Source organism: Nicotiana attenuata, unplaced genomic scaffold, assembly GCF_001879085.1.
Source record: "Nicotiana attenuata strain UT unplaced genomic scaffold, NIATTr2, whole genome shotgun sequence".
Taxonomy (NCBI): domain Eukaryota; kingdom Viridiplantae; phylum Streptophyta; class Magnoliopsida; order Solanales; family Solanaceae; genus Nicotiana; species Nicotiana attenuata.
The window spans coordinates 857,933-866,885 of record NW_017670242.1 but is presented as its reverse complement, the minus strand read 5'-3'; the positions used below and the strand labels follow the sequence as shown (position 1 = coordinate 866,885).

The 8,953-nt window shown below is 38.7% G+C and overlaps 1 long non-coding RNA gene across 1 annotated transcript; it reads right to left on the bottom strand.

Annotated features, from left to right (window-relative positions):
- Positions 1-6,096: 6,096 nt before the first annotated feature.
- LOC109236530 lies at positions 6,097-6,739 on the bottom strand. Its single transcript, XR_002069500.1, has 2 exons — positions 6,384-6,739; positions 6,097-6,290 (listed from the first exon to the last, which is right to left on the bottom strand). It is a non-coding gene; the product is annotated as an uncharacterized LOC109236530 (long non-coding RNA).
- Between the last annotated feature and the right edge of the window lie 2,214 nt (positions 6,740-8,953).

The following is an 8,953-nucleotide window of genomic DNA, read 5'->3' as shown; positions in this document are numbered from 1 at the left end:
CTTCTTCAAGAATCAACTCACGCAACCCATCCACATTTGCACACAAATCTGGCCCTGCATCCTCAACACCACATCATATCCAATAGAAACCTCCTTGGCATCACCTTGCTGCATCGTGTCCTTAAGTACAAGCAAATAGGGGTCATCATATTGACGCGCTCGGATGTCCTTAAACAAAGAAGATCGGAAACCACGCAAGCAAGAACTCGGCTAGGCTCCGAAACATCCAACCTCATGTACCGATTGGCCAAAGCCTGAACATCCGATGAAATGGTCTCTCTTTAACTAGAATATATGCAAGCCTACTCTTACTCTCAGCCTTTCTACTCAAGGCATCGGCCACTATATTGGCCATCCCGGGATGATAAAGTATGGTGATATCATAGACTTTTAATAGCTCTAACCACCTCTGCTACCCCAAGTTCAGATCCTTTTCCTTAAACAAGTGTTGTGGACTCCTATGATCTGTAAATACCTCAAAAGATACACCGTAGAGATAATGCCTCCAAATATTCAATGCCTAGACAATAGCTGCCAACTCTAAATCATGTACAGGGTAGTTATTCTCATGGGGCTTCAACTGACGTGAAGCATAAGCAATCACTCCATCCTCCTGCATCAATACACATTCGTTACCAATCCACGAAGCATCACAATACATTGTATAAGAACTCGATGTTGAAGGCAAAACTAGAACTAGAGATGTGGTCAAGGCAGTCTTATGCTTTACAAAGTTCTCCTCACACTCGTCAGACCACCTAAATGGAGCACCTTTCTGAGTCAATCTGGTCAAAGAAGCTGCAATGGATGAAAAACCCTCCAGGAAACGGCAATAATACCCGGCCAAGCCTAGAAAACTTCGGATTTATGTAGCAGAAGATGGTCGGGGCCAACTCTGAACGTCCTCCACCTTCTTCAAACCCACCTTAATCCCCTCACTAGACACCACATGACCTAAAAATGCCACTGAATCAAGCCAAAACTCACACTTGGAGAATTTTTTGTATGACTTCTTCTCCCTCAAGGTCTGGAGCACAATCCTCAAGTGCTGCTCATGATCCTCTCGGCTGCGAGAATACACCAATATGTCGTCAATGAACACCATGATGAAAAAATCAAGATATGGCTGGAACACACTATTCATCAAGTGCTTAAATGTTGTTGGGGCGTTGGTCTGCCCAAATGACATCACCAGAAACTCATAGTGACCATACCGAGTCCTAAAAGCAGTCTTTGGAATATTTGAATCCGAATCTTCAACTTGGTCAAAATTCGAGGTTCGGACCAAAACCCGACTACCCGTTCATCCCGAGACTGGTTATGTGATTTATCTCGAAATCCGACCTCAATTTGAGGTCTAAATCTCAATTTTACAAAATGCCTAATTTCTACCTAAAATTCCTAATTTCTACTACGGAATTCAAATATTTGATGTTAAAAACTCATGAAATGTAATGGGGAATTGATAGAAAATGGATTAGAGTTGCGTACCAATGAACTAAAAGAAGCAAGGTGAAGAAGGGTACGAGGCGCCCAATTAATGAAGATTATCGGTATTACAGTTCGGCAGAAAAATATAAGCATTAACAGTTACCCTCAACAATAATAGAGGTATGTACAATTGACCGTACGCATCTTAGTTATGCCATATGGGGGCTAACAGGTGTAATTTAAGAAAAAGACGGAACATCAGGACCCGGTTGGGGTTAGAGTGAACCAAAATGGTGAATGGATTGTTTGTGTTAGTTGACATTTCTGAAGGATATTGCAAGTGTGCTAGTAGACCTCCTCGTGAGACACCTAGATGGTGCACCCTCAAATATTAAAGCTAGATATGAGCACTGGAAGCCTTGAAGGAATAAATATTACCTTAGTGTGGCTCCCGCCCCCAGTAAAGAAAGAATGTTAGGCAATTGAAAGAGCCAAGGGATGGAGCAAGGGGAGCCAAAAGCAAAAGAATATTTTGTTCGAGTTTTCAGAGTAAAGCAGTAGACATAGATAATTAGCGAGAGATAACAAGAGAGTTAATGAAGCATTATGAATAAGATATGATACCCGAATGATAACGGTAGGTAAAAAAATGATGACAATATTACAGAGTTTACAGTCAAGTGAAGGAAAAGACAAAAGATGACAGGCCTTGAGACAACAAAAGAATATAGGCCATGAAGTCATATCCTCATTTCGAGAAATAAGTTCGCAACTCTAGAGCGATTCCCAAGAGGAAAAGTTAGACCCTAGAGTAATAGAAATTAATATGGACTGGTGAACAAGATATTCTAAATATGAATTAAGGGCTGAGTGATTTGATAATAGTCAGCATCATGAGAAATTCAGATCGCGTTCCGGCAATAATAGGACGGACAACAGAAGAAGATTCATGAGAAATTCAGAGAATGGTCATTCAGGAAGACGCTTCCCTAAAGCCAGCAATGTTAAGCTTAAGGGACTGTATGTACTAGTTACATTAAGTGTCACCCTCACGAGTAAGGGAATTTGTCATCCTTGGTACACAAGGTTTGCCGCAAGGCGAGTAAGGATCATTGATGTTGAGAAATGACGCCAAAGATGAAGAGGTAAAACATATATAGGTAGATTCTCGTGGCTTCAACTCTTAGTACACCCCTAAAGGGGGGAATATGGAGTGATGTGGCATTAAGTCAGAATTAAGTGGTTCTAGTGACTATGGAATGGTAAAGGAAGAAGGTGATAAATGAAAGCGGAATGAGATGGCATTTATCCAAATCTTACAGATACGTTACGATTCAAGAATATTGTGCAAGCACGACGTCAAGGAGAGGAAGTAAAGGTTCATTCCCAAGCTGTTATTAATAAATAAGGAGCCAGTGCGAGACGTAAGTTAAGACAAAGGAAATAACCCAAGAAAGATTACGAGGAATATTGATATGAGAATGGGCCAACGAGTAGTTAGAAATTGGTCAGGAAGATCCCAGTTATGGTTAAACAGGAGGTTACAGACAAGTCATCAGATCTTGTGAGATAAACATAGTAGAAACCAACATGGAGAATTCAGGCTCGAAGAATATCATTATAATACTTGAGATATATTCAAACAAGAGTCGGGGTAGTTAAAGGTACCGTATGAGTGTTACGGGGATAAAAGAAAGTGCCACTGGGAAGGCAGTCAAAATATCAATTCAGAAGCAACCATACAAGCACAAGGGCATGGAAGTAAGCAACTACGGATGATTATAGGCAAGTAAGGACATCAAAAAGTTATGTAATAAGCTCATAGCTTTACGAGAGTCAAGGGTTCTCCCTAAGTACTACAACGAAAGACTAGCTGAGGAGATAAGAAAGAAGGCTTCAACCTAAGCACAACGACCTAAAGAGGAAATGGTCGTGTAACAACAATCTCGCAACAACATTGTAAGCATTCCAAAGGAAAGTGGCACCTACCGTGACTAATGAATGGGAAGTAAGAATTAAAAGAACATATGAGTTGTATGAAAACTATGGCAAGGTTGGGAACTAAGGTAAGCTAAGTATGGACGCAACAAGGGGGCAGAAAGACCAGGAAAAGTAATAGCTTACGTTGAAGGAAAGATAAGATGGAACAAAAGAATTATTCAATCAATGATCCATAGTTAGTACGTTATGGGTACACTCAAGATTTTGGAGCATTATCCAGGAAGCATATTTGTTAACAATCATACAGCCATAGAAGACTCCGATATAAGTTAAAAGAAAGAACTGAGCCCAGGGCATAGACAAAGGATTGAATTGTTAGAAGATTGTGTCATGGATATTCCATAACGCCTATGAAAGGCTAAAGTAATAACTAATACCAGGAGCCGCAAGTCGGAAGATATTTTAAGCCTACATAGAGGCTGATCAGAAAGAAGAGGAGACTAGAGAGTTACATCGACTAAGCAAAACAGGAGGGACCAAGAGAATTATAGACCTCAAGATCACTCTTAAGTAGCAGAGGTATAAGAAAGATAGTACAATAGCCATATTTTATAATAGCTCTATAATGAAGCCAACTGAAGAGTACCAGCATCATAAGAAGTCAGTACGAAGCTCCCACCGGATTGTGTATGCACCAGAGGTGTAAGCATTATAACAGAGCTTCAAGTTATGGACGTGAATTATACCTATGTGGAAGGGAGGTCATGAAAGAGATAGAAGATACGATGCGAGATTTTAAGGTAAGTAAGGTAAAGGGTGAACAGCTTACGAGATACTCAAAGACAGAATATGTGAATAGTCCATACTTCGGATAGAAGGCTAGAAGTGTTGGGATTCAATATCCAGGAATGATAGCGGCATAGTCAGTGGAATATCTCATAGCCTATGGTTTCTAGGTATCGAGGAGGCAAATTAAGACAGTAAAGAAGAGTTAGAGAGGATGTGATATCTCGCTTGATGTCCAGAATGACATAAGGAAATCTATGATGCAAGCAAGTTGAAAGGTTGCAAGTAATATAAATAGTTGTTGTGTAGGTCGCAAGCCATTGTATGGTGAAGCGACAAAGTTCTAGAAGAAAAGAGTAAGGATAAGAAAGGGCAAGTGAGAAGGTAACGAAAATGGATAAGTCCTCAGGATTAAGCCCATGTAAACAAGAAAAGCAGATTGTTTCTCTAAATTATACAAAGTACACTATAGCCTGAATGAACTCAAAGGAGTCTATGAATAATAGCATTTAGAATGCCACCCTGGTAATAGAACGAGGGTTAATTGTGATAGATAAAAGATGACGTTTGGGCCTTCGATTGAGTAATGATTCAACGAAGTAAAGAAACAGATCTCATGAATTGGACAGGGTTAAAGTACCCACGCAAGGTGAATCGCATTGGGATGCCGTGAGATACGGTTATGAAAGCAGGGTATCGCCCCAAGTGGATCAATCTAATTATTTCAGATGTTCCCCGATAAAACATGAATCCTAGTAGTAATATTACATAAAAGGTTAAGTTATCAAGGGTAGATTATGGATCGAAATTGAGGTGAATCAACAATGGATGGACAAAGGTCACAAAGTATGAGATGAGATTAGGCCGTCATTCTAAAGATGAGCAGTGATGAGGAAGCATTAAAGGACTTAAATTTATACATATGGAATAAGCAACAAGAGTAAGCTGCGGAATAAGGAGGTAGCCTCCGTGAAAGTACTTTGGAGAAATAACAATGTGGAAGAAATGACTTTGGGAGACCGAAGAAAACATGAAGTCTAGAGATCCCTACTTATTTCCTCCTCCAGAAAAGGGTCCGACTGAGACGTCATAATCATAAGGTACGAGTATAAATTCTTGTGTTGGTTATTATCGTTGGTCATGTGAGGCCATTGTCGTTATTCATAATCATGGTCCTATGTGTCATTGGATTATTAAGCTTCTACGGGGAGAGTTGGTAGTGGTGTTGTTACAGAGGCGACCTTGCCAAAGTTATATAGATCGCGGGAGTTGAACATTCAAGGAAGAATGTTTATAAGGGGGGAAGGATGTTACATCTCGCATTTTCGCACGTTAAGAATTTCGTTTTCAGTTAACCGACGTAGACTCGGGGATGAGATCATCTTGACGTTAACGTACTTACGCTATTTATAACAAGCGATAAATAAGTGTTATAAAAGATAAAGGGGTACATGGGTTAACAAAAACGAGTTCCATTGGAAGTGGCCAATTTGGAATAAAATACGGGTCAAGCGATAATACTCGATAATTATGAACTAGTACCATGCAAGGTACCATATGAGCATGGTAGTATAATATATAAAGTATATATGAAGTATTTTGAAAATAAATAGAATCTTAAATAATTTGTGATAATTTTTAAATTATGCGGGTAATTAATTAATTACCGGGTAATAGGACATTACCCCGTTAACTAATAAGTGTATAAAAAATTAATAAAATAAAACTCCCACCCCGCGTGGCAAGAAGCCACGAAATTGAGAGTGACTAAGTAGTCACTTTTGGCCAGATGGCTAATTAGGAAATGACTAAGAGTTGAGTCTTAGCAAATAGGACTAGTGGCCATTATTAGACTTTGCAATTTAAAGAACAGAACATTGTTCTTGCTCTTGGAAAATTCAATTCCAATGACCATTAGGAACAGAATACAACAATTGCAAATTCCAAACTTTGCATTTAAAGTCTTATCTCTTTTCAACAATAAGAACAAATAACGCTGGGAGCTAACTACACCAAGACGTGAGAAAAGCAGAACGATTTTTCGTTCAACAATTCAAGCTTCATCCAAACGTTCAAGCTTCATCCCAATCAGATCAATTCTTTCCAAATATTTGTGTCTTTGGTTTTTAAACCTAGCAATAGAATAGTAAAATATCACATTTGACGTCTTAAAAATTTCCCAGAATTCGTGATAAAAGGAAGGACAGAGTTTAGCCTTAACATACCTGTTCCTGGAATTATTTGATCGAAGTGAAGCTTCTGCTTCCGTGAAATATGTTGGAGCGAGAAAATGAAGCTTCAGCTTCTGAATTTGAACGAAACCTTGCTTTGAAATAATTCTGCATCTTCACGTTTTTGAACTGATGAATGGATTTAAATATAAAACTTTGCTCCAATGTTTCTTGGTTTGAAATATAAAGAAGAAAACGTTTTTGATTTTTTTTTATGTCTTGGAAAGAGACCTTTTTGAATTCTTTTGGTTCTCACGTTTTGGTTCAAAGTCAGGATGTAAAAGTAAATTATTGTTGCTCTTGAAATTTCAATCAAAGTTCTTTTGGCTAGGGGTGTTGACGAAAAGGATCTTTGCCCCACGTTCTTGGTTTTGAAAATAAAAACAATGAAAATCAATGTTAAAGATGACTCAAGGCAGATTGGATAACCTTAAGTCTTTCTAAGTCTTTAGCTTTCTAACACCTAGATATATGACTACTTAGTCACTTTCTAGGTGTGTGGCTTCTTGCCACGTGGGGTGGGGGTGGGATGTTAATTTCTATCCACTTGTTAGTTAATCGGGTAATGTTTCGTCACCCGGTAATTAATTCATTACCCGCATAATTTAAAAATTATCACAAATTATTTAAAATTCTATTTATTTTTAAAATACTTCATATATACTTTATTTATTATACTACCGTGCTCATATGGTACCTTGCATGGTACTAGTTCATAATTATCGAGTATTATCGCTCGACCCGTATTTTATTCCAAATTGGCCACTTCCAACGAAACTCGTTTTTCTTTAATCCGTGTAACCTCTTATTCTTCATAACACTTATTTATTGCTTGCTATAAATAGAGTAAGTACGTTAACGTCAAGATGATCTCGTTCCCGGGTCTACATCGGTTAATTGAAAACGAAATTTTAACGTATGAAAACGCGAGATGTAACATCCTTCCCCCTTAGAAATATTCGTCCTCGAATGTTTAACTCTCTGGGATTTATATAATCTTGGTAGAGTCGCCTTTGTAACAATGCTAATACCTACTCTCCCTGTAGAAGCTTAATAATCCAACGCCACACCGGACCACAACCGACAATGGCCTCACACGGCCAACGACAATGGCCAATAAAAGAATTTGTACACATACCTTATGATTATGACGTCTCAGTCGGACCCTTCTTTGGAGGAGGGAATAGGTAGGGATATCTAGACTTCATATTTTCCTCGGCCTCCCAAGTCATTTTTTTCCACATTATTGTTCCTCCATAGTACTTTCATGGAGGCTACCTCCTTATTCCGTAGCTTGCGGATTTGTCGGTCTAGGATGGCAATCGGAACTTCCTCGTATGATAAGTTCTCTGTAATATGTACATCATCCGTGGGCACTACTCGGGTAGGATCGCAAATGCACTTCCGTATGAATTTACTCCCATAACTCTTACTTTAATTTATCATTGCTGAGGTCTGCTGCCAAATCCCAGCTTACTTTCGTTGCTTATTCATATGTATAAATTTAAGTCCTTTAATGCTTCCTCATTACTGCTCATCTTTAGAATGACGGCCTAATCTCATCTCATACTATGTGACTTTTGTCCATCCATTGTTGATTTACCTCAATATTAATTTACAATATACCACTGATAACTTGGAACTTCTTACGTAATACTTTGCCCTTGGGGCTTACATTACCTCAAGATTCCCATAATCGTATTTCATAGTGTCTCAATGTGATTCACCTTATGGGGGTATTCTAATTTCGTGCCGCCAGCGAAATCTTTTTCCCTTCTCTTTTTTTTTTCCAAATCATTATTCAAACGAAGGCCCAAACGTCATCCTTTATCTGTCACAATTATACCCTCATTTTATTACCAGGTCAGCATTTCATTCCTTCTAAATGCTATTAATCTTAGACTCATTTTAGTTCATTAAGGCTATAGTGAGCTTTGTATAACATAGAGAAACTATCTGCGCTTCTTGTTTTCATGGGCTTAATCTTAAAGACTTATCTATTCTCGTCATCTTTTCACTTGCCTTTCCTCATCCTTACTCATTTTCCCTTAAAACTTTGTCGTTCTACCATACTTTAGCTTGCGACCTATACATATCCATTTATAAACTTTTCTTCAACTTGCTTGCACCATAGATTTCCTTATGTTGTTATGGAACGTCAAGCAAGACATTACATCGTCTCCAACTTTTCTCTACTCTCTTAAGTAGATCTCGCAGTATTTAGAAACCATATGCTGGAAGACATGTCGCGACGATGCCGCTATCACTCCTGGTTATTGGATCCGCGTGCTTATAGCTTTCTATCCAAAGTATGGATTATTCACGATCTTCTGCCTTTGAGTATCTCGTACGCTGTTCACATTTGCCTTACTTACTTTAAAATTTCGCATCGTGTCTTCTATCTCTTTCCTGACCTTCCCTCCACATAGGTATAATTCACGTCCATAACTTGAAGCTCTGTTATAATACTTGTACCGTTGGTGCATACACAATCCGGGGGAAGATTCGTACTGACTTCTTATGAGGCTGGTACTTCTTCTAACTGGCTTTCTTGTAGAGCCACT